The sequence below is a fragment of the Rousettus aegyptiacus genome, unplaced genomic scaffold (genome assembly GCF_014176215.1).
Source record: "Rousettus aegyptiacus isolate mRouAeg1 unplaced genomic scaffold, mRouAeg1.p scaffold_m13_p_7, whole genome shotgun sequence".
NCBI classification, from domain to species: Eukaryota; Metazoa; Chordata; class Mammalia; order Chiroptera; family Pteropodidae; genus Rousettus; species Rousettus aegyptiacus.
In genome coordinates, this window is record NW_023416310.1 from 32,577,454 (window position 1) to 32,594,344 (window position 16,891).

A 16,891-nucleotide genomic window follows, 5' to 3' on the forward strand; every position below is an offset into this window, starting at 1 on the left:
AATGGTAGCAGTCATCTTGAATGGCAAGATATTTTTTTAAAAAAACATTTTTGTTAATATAACCTTGAGAATCTTCTTTATCATTTCCCATTGCCACTGAGGTGACTGGCACATCAATCACCTTAAACCTGTGGGGCCTGCAGGTTGACAATAGACGCAGTGACACTGAATTTTGCTTGATAAGTTTTGTACAATTCATGTCTATTTCTTCTCCAAGGTTTGTAATGTTAAGCTCAGCCTTTGTGACCGCTTCATTTAAGAGGGATTCTGGATTCTTTGTTATTTGTAAACTCTTAAAACAACCAGCCAACACACTGAGTGAAATTCTGAAAGAGACATATAAGATCTTCTGCATAATTTAATCTTTCTCTGGGAAAAGTGGTTGGCTGCATATAAAAGAAATAAAAGTTTCTGGGGGTGAAGAGTTGATCTGGAACAAAAGCTCAGATCCCATTCAGAACCTCACAGGAAAGAACATGCAAGAACCACCAAATGTGCTTTTTTGATAACAAGAATGCAATCCTTAGGAGTACAGACTATGAACCAGACTGCCCAGGTTTAATTCCCTTCCCTGCCATTTCACTGATTTTCTCATCTGAAACATGAGGATAATAGTACCTGCTTTGGAAGCTTTTGTGAGAATTCAATGACTCTGTGTGTGTGTGTGTGTGTGTGTGCGCGCGCGTGTGTGCATTTTTTTGTCATAGAACCATACCCGGAAAACAGAGTAAATCCTGTGAATGTTAGCTTTTATTATATTAGCTTAATGGCCTTAAGTGTGAGGGTAAAACATGAAATAATCAAGGATCTGGCTGATGCAGTATACACTGGACAGGCCTAGAAGTTTAAACACTGAGGGTTTTATAATTATGGGTGAGAGTGAAAGAATGAAACAAGAGGCCAGGACTAGTGATGGAGAAAAAGAGCTGAATCCACTTGCTTAATCTCAGCACCGAGGCTGCTTGCCCCAATGACAGTACCCACCTTCAGTGAGCCAGCAGTCACTTCTCTCTACGTCAAGCCTACATAAATCCAAAATGTCTTATCAACTTTCTTTAAACACATAAAGCCACTGTAGTTCGATTTATCTTTTTTAAGCAGTGGGATTTGGGGAGGTTTCTTTGTTATTTATTTATTTATTTATTTATTTTCCCCAGACAGCAAGGTTGAGTTAAACAATGCCAGGCCAAAAACAAACAAACCAAAAAACGAAACAAACAAAAAAGCAATCCCAATTGGTCATAATCCAGATTTGTCCTCAATAGCTCTGTGAATTTGGGAAAGTTAATGATCTTTCCTGAGTATCTATTTTTTGATATGGAAGATTATAAAAAGCCTAATATGTGCCTTGCATATGGCAAGTACTCAATAAATATTAGTTAATCTTTTCCTTCAGAGAAAGGTCAGGCATGTTTGCTTGTAGCCCATTATAAAAGATTGCAGTTCCCGAAGCTTAGGATTCCTCAGCTGCGATACAAGCCCTCCCCGTGAGCAGCAGCCACTCTTCTTCACTCCCTTGGGAATCGGAAGTCGGAGGACACCCACGCAGACGTGAGGCTTACGCTGATTGCTTTGCAGGAAGCAATAAAGTCCTTTGTCTCTGGCCCAGGTGTCTCCTGTCTTCCTCCAACGTCCATGAAATTCTGATAGTCTAACCTGGTAGATCTCAATTATAGTAAAATCTCAAACCATTCACAGTTCTTGATAACAGTTTTTCCTTTTTCTCAAAATTCTTCTCCAGGATCCCATCAGAAGTAGGGCTAGAAAACAGCGCCCAGTGAGAGAGGGGAGAGGTGCGTAAGGAACAGGGAAGAAATCTACCTCACACCCCTTGTCCATTTTGATTTTAAGATTCAAAGCCTGGATTAGGTAGGGAGAAGCTTTGAGTTGGATGAGAGATTGAGGCTTTGACATTAGACTGGAATTTTTAATCCCAAAGAAAGAAACTTTATTATTATTATTTTTTTTAATCTTGAAATTGTCTGGAGAAGCTATGGGATCTGTCTAAAGTATCCTAAGGGCAAGAAGGAGGATTTGATATGTTATGATTGAAATGTGTGACAGGAAGATAAGGGAGGAGGTTCGTGTTTTCCTTCCATCAAGTCCAGTTTGTTCTGAACACTAATAACACGCTTATAAATATAAACACACATACAATTGTTAACATTTATTGAATAGACACATGTGCATGCACATGCACACACACACATACACATACTAGGCACTGTTCTAAGAGTTTTGCATATATTGATTTATTTAATTCTCACAGCCAAATGAGTCAGGTATGAGACAAAGAACAGTTAAAATACATCGTCATGATCACACAGCTAGAAGATAGTGGAGCGAGGGCTTGAATGATTTTATTAAAATAATATTTTATTTTATAAATGTGGCTTTATAATGAAGATATTTTCCCTGTAATGAATTATAACACTTGTCTTCAGTAATATCTTTTTATATTTAAAAATAATCTTACCACTTGTTTTGAATTTAGTTAACTTTTGCCTCTGTTCTTGTTTCTCCCACTCTTCAAGGTTTTAAAGAAGCAGTTGATCTAGGCAGACTCATTGGTAGAGTGCCCCTACATGATTATATATTATGGTATCCCAAATAATACATTACAAAATGCTCAATAAATTGTGAACAAATGAACAATCAGAGTTTCAGTTACCTATTGTCACCTAATAAACCACTCTAAAACTTAGTGGCTTAAACGGCACTTTATTATTGTCTTAAGTAGTATTTTGGATTGACTGAGGTAAGCTGGGCAGATCTTGCTTGATGTCTTTCATGCAGGTACAATAAAATAATGGCTAGGCTCAAGTCATCTGAAGGCTCTACTGTGCTGGACAACCCTATATCTGTCACATGGTTGACAGTTCATACTGGCTGACATCTGAGAGCTCAGTGAGTGGCAGCTGTTAACCAGAAATACCTTTCCAGTTAGCTTGGGTGTATCACAGCCTAGTGGTTAGATTTTGAGAGGGAAAGACACAGGTGTAAATATCCCAAAGGGCAGGAAGCAGAAGTTGCCTGGCCAATTAAGAGTTAGCATTGTATCACTTCCTCCAGGGCTGAATTATGACTTTCATGAGCCATAAGCACTTTTGCTTTCATAGGGTCCTTACTCCATTAAACAGGCAAACGAATACATTTAAATATGTATATAATTTTACTTTATGACAGTGTTGATACATGAATATATAAACATATATTCAAACATTTTTTTAAAACTAAATGTCCATTTTTAATTCTGATTTTAAGATAAATGAAAATATTTTCATGGGCTCCTTAAAGTATCATGGACCATAGACAGTGTGCTAGCTGCATCTGATAAGTTGCCCCTGACTTCTGCCATTGTCTGTTGGTCAAAGTAATTACAAGACCCACCAGATTCAATGGGGGAGAGAGAAAAACTCCATTTTTTGACAGGGTAGTGACTAGGTAACATTGCAGAGGAACGTGTGGATGGGAAATATAACCATCTTTAGAAAATAAAATCTGTCAAAAGTAGCATGCTTCTGAGAAACATGAGCCCTTCTGCTTTCTTTCTTGGAGTGTATACATATAATATAAAAATCTACTCCAATAGTGATTGAAAAGGATTAAAGTAGCATTTTCTAGTATTCAGGGTTTTCAGAAAAATGTGAAACAACCCTACTGTTTTCAAAATTCTGGAATACAACTATAAAATATATATTGTAGGCTTAAGAAATTGTTATTGAAGCAATCATTACAAAAAATTTCAAGAATTTTAAGTGGGTTCATGAGGAAATATTCACCTCTATGGGCAAGTCAAAAACACAATACTAAGGAAATTGATGCTACGCTATCTTGTTTCCATTTCAGTGCAAGGTAGAAACTAATGGAGTAAACATGTATCTATACCATAACATCAAAAATGAATAAAAAAGTTATAAGTGAGTATCCATGTTGATTTAATGGACCTGGTCATTTTCTACATCAAAGATTGATTTATCTTTGCAGAGAAGACAACTTTTGCCATGTCCTGAGAGATTTAAGTCACACATGCACAAACACACATACAAACTATTATGCTATTTTGACCTTCAGAAACATTTTTTTTTTAATAATAGAAATTCCAGATACAGGTAACAAAGTAGAAATTCATATATTAAAGATTAACCAGGATATTTTTCTTGTCTTTCCATGGAAATACAACACAATCATTATGCCTGGTTAATATACAAAATTGTGGTTTTGTAAGTATACTTAACTCAGGGCTATTTCAAAATACCACTTAGAGCAGCATAGGGCCTGAATAGAAGGCTAAAATAAACAGATTGGAAGATTAATTTTACCTGTTAAGACAAAGTCTGAGTCAAAAGAAAGAGTAAAACAGTAGTATTATACAAAATAGTCATTTCAAAAACAGAACACATAGTAAGAATGGACTAGAGACTACCACACAATTTGAAAACAAATGCTTAAAAAAGTAGTAATAAGTTAGACACCAATTTTGACTTTCCAAATAGAAGAAATTACTCATTTACCTATTCGGTATTCATTCTTTCGGGCATTTCATCCCTATTGTTTGGGGAAATTTACCTCTCCACTAACACCCTCTTGGCCCCAGGATGTGGTTTTAATTCTTTCTATCTTGTCATCTTATGTTTACTGCCATAAAATTGGTTGCCTTAATTGATTTTACTTAGGTATTTTATAAAATAATTCTAAACAACTAATAATTGCAATTAATTTTTATTGAATACTTTATCATGTACCAGGTTTTGTTCTAAGCATTTGAATATATTAACTCATTTAATTTTTCTAATAACCCTAAGAGGCAATAACTTTATTAGTAACATTTGTAAATGAGGAAACTGAGGCACAAGAACTCATATAACTTGCTTAGGGTTGCACAACTAGTAACTATAGTATTTAAGCCAAAATTTAAATCTGGGCAGTCTTATATTAAAATCTGGGCAGACCTATATTATGTTATCTTACCTTTTGGAGCATCAAAATTGAAAAGAACACAAATAGTTATAGGAAAACTCCAGAGAAACTATTAGCAATGGTCATTTTTAATTTGTCTAGGAGAGGTATGTTCATTGCCGAAGATATAAAAGTAATGCTCATTATGATTAAGTTTTATAATTACAGATATATTTATAATTGTAAAGTTTGTCTATAGCCATGCTACCCTGAACAAGCCCAATCCCATCTGATCTTGGAAGCTAAGCAGGTACAGGCCTGTTTAGGACTTGGATGAGAGACCACCTAGGAAGACCAGGTGCCGTAGGCATAAAAAATAAAAAATAAAGGATCGTAAGCTGACAAGGCCCTTGCAATCTGTGAGGTCAACCAAAGGTTGCCTCATCTAAAAAAATAAAAATAAATTTTAAAAAATTATAAAGTTATAAATTGTACCCCATTCTTGAAGTCATTACTATATACCATATCACTCAATATCATATGAACTTTTTTATTAGAAACATTCATAAAAAAAGAACCATTTCATTTTATTGGAATCATGATGGAAATTAGTTTCACTTAGCTGATTAGAAAAATTGTATCTCACAGCTATGAAAGTAGCATAGAAATCTTTACTGTTCATTAATGATAGACCTATGCCTGATTCCAGCCCTTACTAGACTCTAGGATTTGGGAAATGGGCAGCTTCACTTGTCATCAAAGTTCTCCACAATAGAAACAACTCTAATTTATTTCTGAAGTCCTACTTTGAGAGGGGCCAGAGGCCTATACTTGTTCTGTCCATAAGCCAAAAGCCTCAGTCTCCTGCACTGTCAGTCCTATCCCTTTCCTAGCTACTACATTCACCCTAAAAGATAACTCAATAGGCCAATCCTAAAATGTTTCCACAGCTACAAAGAGCAGTGTAGTATTTGTTGTTACCAGACTTTGTGCTCCTTGCATGCTCTCTGGACACACATAATAGAGCTCTCACTTAGATATGTAGGGTTAAGAGTAAATACCCTGTAAGTATATATGACACATCAGAGTCTATAAAACAAAGTTGTATGTTTCCTTGAAATTGGTCCTAAAACTCAAATTGTATAGTCATAGTACAAAATAGTCTGTGGGTCCTCAATAGCCCACCTTTGGTGCCTCCTTTGATGCTTTTATCCTATATTGCTTCTTATATTCTATAGCTCACCTGCCCCTTCCACTGAGGTCAACCTTTTTTACCCTTGACTGAACTCCAAAAGTGCCAGCTAAGTCAAACAATGATAGGATTAATTCCCCAACCCTCATGATTACTCTCTACATAATTACTATCCATTGTTATACTCGAATTAAAGAAAAAATAGTTCTAAGAAATTTTTCTCAATCTTGTTCCCTATGTTAGTGTTCAATTTCATTGTAGTGGTAATATGTAGAATTGTTTACTGAAATCACCTCTACAACATATCACTGTGATTCTAAGGATGTAGCATCAAAACATCAGGATATTTTATGAGCATCTTAGCTTTCAATTTACTAACTGAAATACAGTTGTATGCTAATATTTATTTTTCCTGAGTGCCTTTATATTCTTTCTCAAACTTCATTGTAAAACTTCTACCTTCTGTTGACCCGCCTTTACTTTTAATTTTATTTTTCTAATTATTTGCATTAAATAATTTATTTCTAGATTGTTCTTTTTTTCCTGTATATTATGATATTTTTACCTTTTTTGGCCAGGGAGAGACTGCCCTCCTTGGGTAGCCAATTCTTAAAGATAGCAAAGGGTTCAGCCTAGAGCATTCCTTTGAAAAGTAAACTAACCAATACAGAGCTCTACCCACTTTAACTGGCTGGTTCACCCAGGAAGCAATTTTTTTTTTCTCTCTGCCTTAATCATCTCAGGGCCAAGTACCAGGCAACAAAATACTCCTACAGCTTAGAGCTTGCTGAAATTATTTGTTCTAGTCAATCCTAAAGTGTTTACACTGCCCTGCCTCATCTTTCCTGCAGAAACCCCAATAAAGGCTGCGGCCTAGGTTCCCCCTTCAGTTTGCCTCTTCTGTCACTTGACCACCCTGTTATCGTTCTTATGTGACCATAAATGTCATACTGTGCCTCCTGTCATTAAGACCCGTGAGTATAATGAACTTTGTTTTTGCCTCAGCCATGCTCTATCTTCTCTTGCAATTAGAGCTATATGAGACTAGGTGGCATCAGTTAGGGAAAGATTCTGGAAACATAAGGGAGAAATGAGAAAACAGTAAGGTATACTGGTGTGTAAGATGATTGCCTAGGAAGAGAACCCAGGTTTGGAGATTAAAAGGCAACAGTGAAAGTATTGAACAGAGAATTAGAAGACAGTGGTGTCATTGACCTAAAGGGAAATTTTCTTAGTATGAAATGATCAAGAGTATCATAGGCCACAAAATAACAAAGCAGAAGAGTGAACAAGAACTGTGTGGAAGTTACATGGACGTAGGTGGCTATTATAAGAATAGTTTTCATTAAGTTTTAAAATAATTGCTAGTCTACTGTGTACCGAGACATTAATCAGAAGCATTCAATAAAGACAAGTATATATAACAATTTTCAAAAGTTTGATCATAAATAGAAAGAGAAATTCAGAATTAACATGAGAAAGGAAAATTGGAAAAAAAAAAAAAGTGCTAGTACTGGGAAAACTAGAGAGCAACCATACAGTGAGCAGAAAGAAAAATGAAGAAAATGGACACTAGAAAAGACAATAATTTACCATGTCCCAGATGAATTGTGAGCATTTGGATCAAGAGCACAGTGGGTTCTAGGTTTCAGAGAAAACTTTGTTTTTATTTTGTTTTGTTGTAATTTCTGCATTCTTTAAGTTTTATCCAATAATCAAATGTAACAATTAAAATAGAAAAAGAAATTGTTTGGTTCACCTCATGTTATGGTCAAGCTGGTGTAGAATTTTGAATCAAGTAGAGACATTAGTTGTTTGGAGCCCAATGCACTGCTTGACATGAATTCATATAGTTCCTCTTCCCTCTTTCACTGAAATAAAAGGAAAAATATAAGGATAGGTACTGATTTAGTTTTAGAAACGCATAGAAGGAAACTTAAAATATTTCACTGGCTATGGTAATTCTCTCAAATCCTGCTCAGCTTAAAAGCAATAACACATTAATATGCTGATCTGTTGAAGAAGGTAACCATACGTAACTGTAGAAGTAATGCTCATGACTTAGGTTTTGTGAACGTAGAACTCAGTTCATAAACTGAAGCATTAGAAGGCCTGGTTGAAACCCTGACTTTTCATAAGAGCTGTCTAGCCCCCAGATATAGAAGCCCAGATTCTAGCATTTGAGAAAAATACCAAAGGCAGAGACTATGTTGTTTATTGTGTTTTACCCTGTAACTAACTATAATCAAACTAATACTAAAGTGGTTCTAATATCAGTTTCTCTGGGAGTCACACAGATTCCATATTTGGACATCTGAGAGGGAACAAATAATTTCCAAATTTTCTAACTGTAGGCTTATTAAATTCTAAAAGCAAACTTACACAAAAGATTCCAGGCTATAAAGAATGTTATCACACATGAAGTGCAAAATCCAGCCCAACCCCTTCAAAATGCCTCAATAACTTTCCATTATACTTTATATTTTGGACTCCAATTACCTTTTCATCGCTGTGTGGAATAAGTATCCATTTACTTGAGAGGTATGGTCCTTTTACGTAACCCACATAATGCTGTCCCTTTAGTGTGCTATAGGGTTACTAGCTAGAAATAGCTTTCTTTTTAGAAAAAGAGGTAGATTTTCTTTCATTTTTCCACCTTACAGGGATCTATTAAATAGACCAGGGAGGAAGATCCAAACTTTGTCTTAGCCACTTATTATATCAGATGTGTACAGCACAAGCCCTCTGTTGCTGGAGTGAGAAAAATCATTATGACAAAGATCCAAATATGATCTCATTGCTTCTCCAGAGAAGATATCTTTCACTCTCTGGACTGCATTATTCCCTGCTACTCACCTACCTTATGTTTTTCTATATTCCACAATAAAAGAACCTCTATCTTATCAAGTAGAATGAAGTTAAGCAATTTCCCAAGACATTTGAGACTTAATACAACCCATGTACATGTGATAGAATGAGCACGAGGACCTCAACTGTAGCATATGTCCTAGCGCTATTCAGAATCAGTTAGGAAGTACAACAGCAACAATGACATCTATTTAAAGGGGTTTCTTGGGAGACATAGAACTTAAGAATGACCTCGAATAGAAACCTTCATGCAACTTTTCTAACTGTAAATACAACCAGTGTACATTGGCCTAGACATGTCATCTACCCTGAGAAGAACAGAAGTAGCTATCTCAATACAATTAAGCTCTCTCACAGGTGAAAGTTGGATCTTTGGGAAGTAAGTGTTAGTGGAACCAAAATTGTTGCAAAGATATCAGGAAAAGATATCAGGAAAAGATTGTTAGAGAAAAATGTGAATGTGGTTCTCAGGCCACATCTGTCACTTATGTCAGCCCCAAGTCTTTTGAATATCCCTGTTCCACTCTGCTGGTTCTCCAGCATCACAAACCTAGCCTTCCTTAGGTAGAATCTTTAAATGATTATTCCCAGGCTTTCTTTACATGAGGTGTAGACATTTGATCAGCATGCATCAAGTAGACTCATATTCATGAGGCATGAAAGGCAAAAGTGTACATTGTGTGACTAAGGAATTTTGGCAAATACGGCCTCATGTAGTCGTTGGGTTTGCTTTATCAGCTATAGGAAAGCGCGAATTCTGGTTCCTGTCTTCTAAATGATGCACTTAACTAGCAGAGACAGCAGTGGGATTTCCACTGAAAATTTTGTGGTATAATCAGCATTTCTTCTGTTTCAAGCTGTATAGAATCCAAGCTTGGTCCCAGGTTCTCCTAGGTATTCTGTAAGATATGAAAACCTTCTAATAAATTCATCTTATTCTTTAGAATGAATTCTCTTGTCTGAAATAAAATGCTGACCAGTAAATTGCTTGGTTTAGAAAAGGCTAATGTGTATTTAGGATCCCTGGATGAAAAAGCCTGGCTGACCTTTAGAAGTACTTGGTTAGTGGAAGTAGCTCCACCTACAGCAGTCCTTTACTATTTCAGAACCTGTAAGTCTGACAAGCAGTTTTGCCATTGTTGGTCTTATTTTGATGTCCTTTTGATTTCCCAACTGTGAGGAGATGTGTTTCCATCATAAAATAGTGAATAAACATAAATACAATAAGACTATTATGTAATTGCACATAGGCCAACCCACTTTTCCCAGAATTGTATTACCTCTGAATAAATTGACTATTATTATTTTTTGTTCAAAGATACTCAAAAAATTACTATATCCATTTCTGTAATGATTTTATACCACCTCTAAAATTCCCATATCCTAAACCTATATGAGTAGTTCCTTAGGACTTAATTTCTAACGCAACACAACCACCAAATGACTTTAAGAGTATCACAGGCGATAACCCTCTTGGTAGCCCTAAATGCTCAAAAAGAAAAATTCACAGGGAAAAGACCAGACATGGCCAAATTATGTGCTATATTGCTATACTGCTTATTACCATATGACTTATTATTTATTATGTTTAATTGCTTCCTCACTAGACTATAAGTGCTATGAGGGCAGGAGTATGTTTTATTTGCTGATCTAAGTCACTAGAACACTGTTGGAACACCTTTGAATGACTATTCAATGAAAACAGCTGCCTTTAACCTCCCAAAATGTAGATAGCTATTATATCTATGACTAACTTCTAAGTCATAATCCTTCACTGCTAAGTGTTATTTGAAATGGATCTTTGATATATATACTCCATGGGCAGTGCTGAGTTTTTTTTTCCCTTATTTTTATCAAATAAACTTTGACTTCCTAAAGGGTCAAAAGAGAAGTTGATTATGAACCACCTTTTTATTATTTATTTTGATTTTTATTTTTTCTTGAGTTCCCCCCCAAAATTATAATTCAGTTTAATATGGAAAATAAACTAAGTAAAAAGGAAATAAATATGCATACTCTCTAAGAATTTCTGGGTATTTTTCTCCTTTCTATGAAAGTTTGGATTGGGAAATTTTTCTGTCAAGTGCAAGTGTAGTTTTTCCCCCCACATCGACTCTCCAGTTTAGTGTGTTATAAAGATTTGTCTGGTTTATTTTGCAGTCTGTCAGGGCAAACTGTGACAAGAATAAGAGAACTAAATAAGCACAGAAATACTTCTAACTTCTGGTGAAACGTTATTTCAAAAAAAATCTGAACATCATAAGTTTTTTCAAAATCTAGTGCCCAAATATCATGTGCTTTTATATTCATTAGCTTATTAAGTATTTACAGCAGCCCATTGGAATGGTTATGAGAAGCCAAACTTTTAGAGATAAAAATAGTATTCTATCCTTTACTTTTACATAGCTTTATAACATATGCTGTAAAATATAAGACTAGTACCAATATTCTATCATATAAAACAAGCTGGATTAGAAGTCATTTAAAGCTAGTTCATAGGGCAATTCACAATATGACGGCTGGCTTCATTAGAACAAGCAAACTAAAGGGCCAGAGAGAAAATCCCAACAAGACAGAAGTCTCAGAAATTTGTAACCCAATTTTGGAAGTGACATTCTATCATTTTTTATAATATTCTATATGTTTGAAGCAAGTCACTAGGTCCAGTCCACACTCAATAGAAGATTACACAGATTAGAAATACCAGGAGGTAGGAATTTGGGAGAGTGATTTTAGGAGAGGCTTGGACCCCTGGGGTTTTAGAGAGACTTGTGAAGTGCTATTCCAGATATGGGTTCTTATCTTCACAGACTTGCCTCTGCTTCCTTCCTCTCAAGAGGAAATGTAAGAGATGAATACAAATCTGATGTTTCCTATCACAGATCTTAGGTCCTCATGACAAAATATCAGTATGAGCTTGCTGCTCTTATCCTCATTTTGTTTTTTCTACATCTTCTTGGTTCTACTATTACTGTGCCAGAAGATAGTTCTATTTTATACTCCACTATCTGTTCTTCTCAAGCCATTTCTTCTCATTTTCCCTAGACCATACATATGAAAGTGACTATAAGAAAGGTAGACATTCTACCATTCACTGAGTGTTTTTTGTATGCCATGCTTAAGAGATCTTATCTACCCAAAACTATAAAATTAATCGAAGAAAACATAGGTTAAAAATATCCTTGACGTTGATCTTAGCAACAATGGATGCTGGAAGCACAAGCAATGAAGACAACATAAACGAGTGAAACTACATCAAACTACAAAGTTTTTGCACAGTAAAAGAAACACTCACCAAAATGAAAAAGTAGCCTGCAGAATTAGATAAAAGATTTGTAAGCTATCTTTTAATAAGAGGTTAATATCCAAATATACGAGAAGCTCATACAACTTAATAACAACAACAACAAAAAAATGACAAAGGACTTGAATAGATGTTTTTCCAAAGAAAACATGCAAATGGCCAGCAGATTCATGAAAAGAGCTCAATGTCACTGATCATCAAGGTAATGCAGTCAAAACCACAATGATATTTGGCCTCACATCTGTTAGAATGGCTATTAAAAAGAAATAGCAAATGTTAGGGAAGATATGGGGAAAAGGGAAGTTTTATGCATTGTTGGTGGGAATGTACATTGTTGCACCAACTATGGAAAATAGTATAGAGGTTCCTCAAAAAATTAAGAATAGAACTGTCATATGATCCAGCAATCCCATTTTGGGGTATATATCTGAAGGGAATTGAAATTACTATCTTGAAGATATATCTACACCTCCATGTTCCTTGGAGCATTATTCACAGTAACCAAGACATGGAAATAAGCTCAGTGTCTGTTGATAGATGAATGGACAAAGAAAATGGGACACACAATGGAATATCATTCAGCCACATAAAAGAAGGAAATGCTGCCTTTTGTTACAACATGGATGGATCTTGAAGACACTATGCTAAGTGAAATAAGTCAGACAGACAAAGACAAATTCTATATGTTCACTTATATGAGGAATTTAAAAAAAAACTGAACTGTACAAATAGAGACTAGAAGGCTGGTTACCATGTGCTGTGGGGATAGGGGAAAGAAATGTGGAGATGTTGGTCAAAGGATACAAACATCCAGCCATATGATGAATAATTTCTGGGGATCTAATGTGCAGCCTAATGACTATATTTAATAATACTGTATTATATGCTTAAAAGTTAAGAGAGTAAATTATAAAACAACTCACCACACACACAAAAAAAATGGTAACTATGTGAGGTGATGGACATTATTGTGGTAAACATTTTACAACATATACATGTATTAGATAACCATGTTATATACCTTAAACCTATATTGTATATGTCAATAATGGTAAAGCTGGGAAAAAAAAAAAAGAAATCCTTCATAAGATTATGTATATTTTTCAAGCACCCAATAAATTGTGGAAGTTTATACACTATGCCTTGGAGAGATTAGGTTACTTCCAAGAGGCAGAAATAAAAATGGAGGTAAGATTAGTAGCTTTTTCAATATTTTTAACTTAAAAATATACAGGTATTACTTTTGCTATTGAAAAATTGAATACAATGAAAATTAGAAAAAATGCAATTTATAAACACCTAGAGAATTATAAAATGTTAAAATAATTTCAGAAAAATAACTGTCCTCATGACATATCTTAGTTTAAATACTTGAAAATCAGACATTGATATAAGGATTTGTGCTCAAGTAGCTTATTAGGGAAGGATACTAAAACATTCTCAGGTATAGTAAAGTGAAACAGGGAAGGGAAGACAGTCAATGTTATCAATCAGGGTATTAAGATCACTTTAAATAGAGTCTCATCTGTAATTTGTAAACATTTAGTGCATGTATGTGTGTGGGGGTGTGTGTGTGTATGCACACATATTTTCTCTCAAGTGAAATTTAACTGATAATCCACAGGTAAACACATGGGCCTAAAGGCAGGCTTATTGTGATGTCTTATCTGTACCTTGATGCTTTCTGTCTTTTAACTTGATAGCTGTCATAATAAATATATATATAATCTGATATGCTTATATCAGCTCCTGTTTTTAAAAGAATCTTTTTTTCTAGATTTGATTATTTTATAGATTTTAAAACTTTAAATACTTTTCAGCATTTTAAACTTCTCTTTCTATTATTCTCAAAATGTGCCATACACATTTGAAAGCTTGAGAAATATTTCTCAAATATATGAAGTTATAATCTTGTTACCTAGCCTTTGTAAATGCATCACAAATAGAGTAATTTTTTGTAATAAATCCACTCTTGATTAAATTCTCATTTGAATTTTGGTGGCTTTGTTGTTGAATGAAAGGAGAAAATCTTTAGATTGATCTATTTGATCAAACTTTCTGTGCACTTGTCACATTTTTTGCTGCCCATTGATTTGACATCCAGCTGACTTCAAAATGACAAAATAACAAGGTGATTTCTCTCTTCCTTCTGTCTCTTCTATAGTCAACCTTGTTTATAGCCTGTTAATGATTTTTCATTGTAATGCAATATGAGATTGTTTTTACAGTAATACTTGTTTTACAGCCAAGTACTGTGTCCAGTGGGTTATTATTATCCTTAGATTTGTAGAAGGACAAATGAGATACATTTCTGCAAGTAACCAAAAAAGAGTTTATAAAAATATGGAAAATGGAAGTGATTAACAGGAGGTTAGTGTTCAAAGACAATTTTACTTTACTTTTTAATTTTGAAAATTCCTGGATATATAAGGAACTCTTATAGTCTCATTAGGTCAAAATAATTGAAACTTTTTCCCCCTTGTATGACTCCAGCAGAATCAAAAACAACAAATCTTTTAGATACTTCAAATTGTAAATCTTATTTCTGAAAATAGATCGGGAATGATAATATGGTTTAAAAAAAAAAAAGAACTAAAATTCTAGTAATAATAATTGATTAGTGACTTATGCTCTTTGCTGGTAATCTCTGATTTTAAGAGAAATAAAATTCAGCTTCTTTTCAGTTTCTTCTGTTTGTACATCCACCAATTATAAACCTTGATGACCTAGTTTTGTCATATAATTCATCCCCCCAGGAAAACAAAACAAACCTGTGTGAGCTGAAGTGAGTGTAACCTTCTCAGTATTCACTTTAATCCACATCAATATTTTAAGAAGGTTAATGGACAAGCAGTTATCCTGTTGTGTAGAGTTCTATAAATAGCCAGACTAGATCTTCTACATGGAAGAACTCTGTTGTGATAGAAATCTAGCTTAGCCTAACTTAAGCAAAAAGGAACATTTAATGTCTCTCATAACTGGAAAGTCCAGAGAAGGACTAGGCTTCTGGCTCAGATAGATCTAGGAATACAAATGAGTTCGTTGAGATGTTCATTGATGTTTTCTTTCCCTCCTATCTATTTTTCTCCCCTTCCCTTCTTTCTTTTCCTTTCTATTTTCTTTTCCTTTCCTCCCTTATCTCCTTCCCTCAGCCCTCATTTTTGCTGTGTTTGCCTCATCCTCTTCTATTGAATTCAGTCTTGTAGCCCTTGATTCATATCTGGTCAGCCCAACAAAATATTGTATAATTTTTCATGATTCTATGGGTTTGGAATTCAGACAGGGCACAGAGAGATGGCTCATCTCTTATTCACTTGATGACTATAGGATGTCTTCTTCACTTACATATCTGGGACTCCAGCTAAGATGATGGAAAGAATCTACCTGAGCTAGAACATTGGTCTTTTTCTGAATGTGGACCCAAAACTAAAGATTTATCTCTTTTGGGGTATCAAGCCTACTGGCTTTCAGATTTTGAGACTTCTCATCTCCATAATTATGTGAGCCAATTTCTTATCTATCTATATCTATATCTGTATCTATCTCTAGCTCTGTCTCTATCTCTATGTATCTAGATAGATACTTAGATATAAATATATTATTTTATTTAGCTGGTAGCTTTTATTATATGTATTTATTTTATTTATTATTATTTTCTGCTATTGAGTTATATGAGTTATTTATGTATATTGGGTATTAACCTCTTGTCAGATATATAGGTTACAAATACTTTTTTCCATTCTATAGGCTGTCTTTTAATTTCATTCATTGTTTTTTTGTTGTTGTTTAGAAGCTTTTTAGTTTGTATAGTCTCATTTGTTTATTTTTTATTTTGTCGCCTGTGTATTAAGTGTCATATTCAAAAGTCATTGCCAAGACTCATGTCAAAGAGCTTTTTCCTTTGTTTTCTTGTAGAAGTTTTATGGTTTCCAATCTTATGTTTAAGTCTTTGATCCCTTTAGGGATAATTTTTATGAACAGTATCAGATAGAGGCCTAGCATCATTCTTTTCTTACATTTTAAAGAGCCATTTCTCTGGTTTATAGGCAATTACAATTATCATTCCAGTTCCTAAATAACCTATTTCAGCTTTCATAACTTAGTATTTTATTTATTTTGTTTTTTTTTCTTTACTTTTCCTTTGGCAGTCTTTTTAAATATTTTGAGTTAAATGTTTTATTTTCTGCCTTTTTCTGGTACTCAGATTTAGAAAGGATAAGAAATGTCATCTGAATACAATTTTACTTGCATACAACTTGGGCAGCAGCTTATACATTTTGGTAATTTTATTTTGATGGGATCATTATTTAGGAGGGGAGATCCGTCTAGAATAAATCAGTTTTATATACACTAACTTTCCTACCAAACCAATTTGCCTACCTACAAGCATAATCTACACAAATGTGTAGAGGATGGTACTTTAAAAATATCTGGTTAATCGAGTTTTGAAAAATTAAACCGTATTATTTTATAGTTTTATACATTTTGGACAATGTGGTCTGTGCAATTTGTCATTCATTATTAGTGAACTTTTATTTGTTGTGTAAACTATGGCAAATTTTGTGATTCTTCCAAATATGTTGAGGGAGAAAAAGGCATTTACTTTGTTTCCAGGGTACAGAATTCTA

The 16,891-nt window shown here is 34.4% G+C and overlaps 1 pseudogene; it reads left to right on the forward strand.

Annotated features, from left to right (window-relative positions):
• Positions 1-5,150: 5,150 nt before the first annotated feature.
• Positions 5,151-5,269, forward strand: LOC118606297 (annotated as a pseudogene).
• Positions 5,270-16,891: the final 11,622 nt, after the last annotated feature.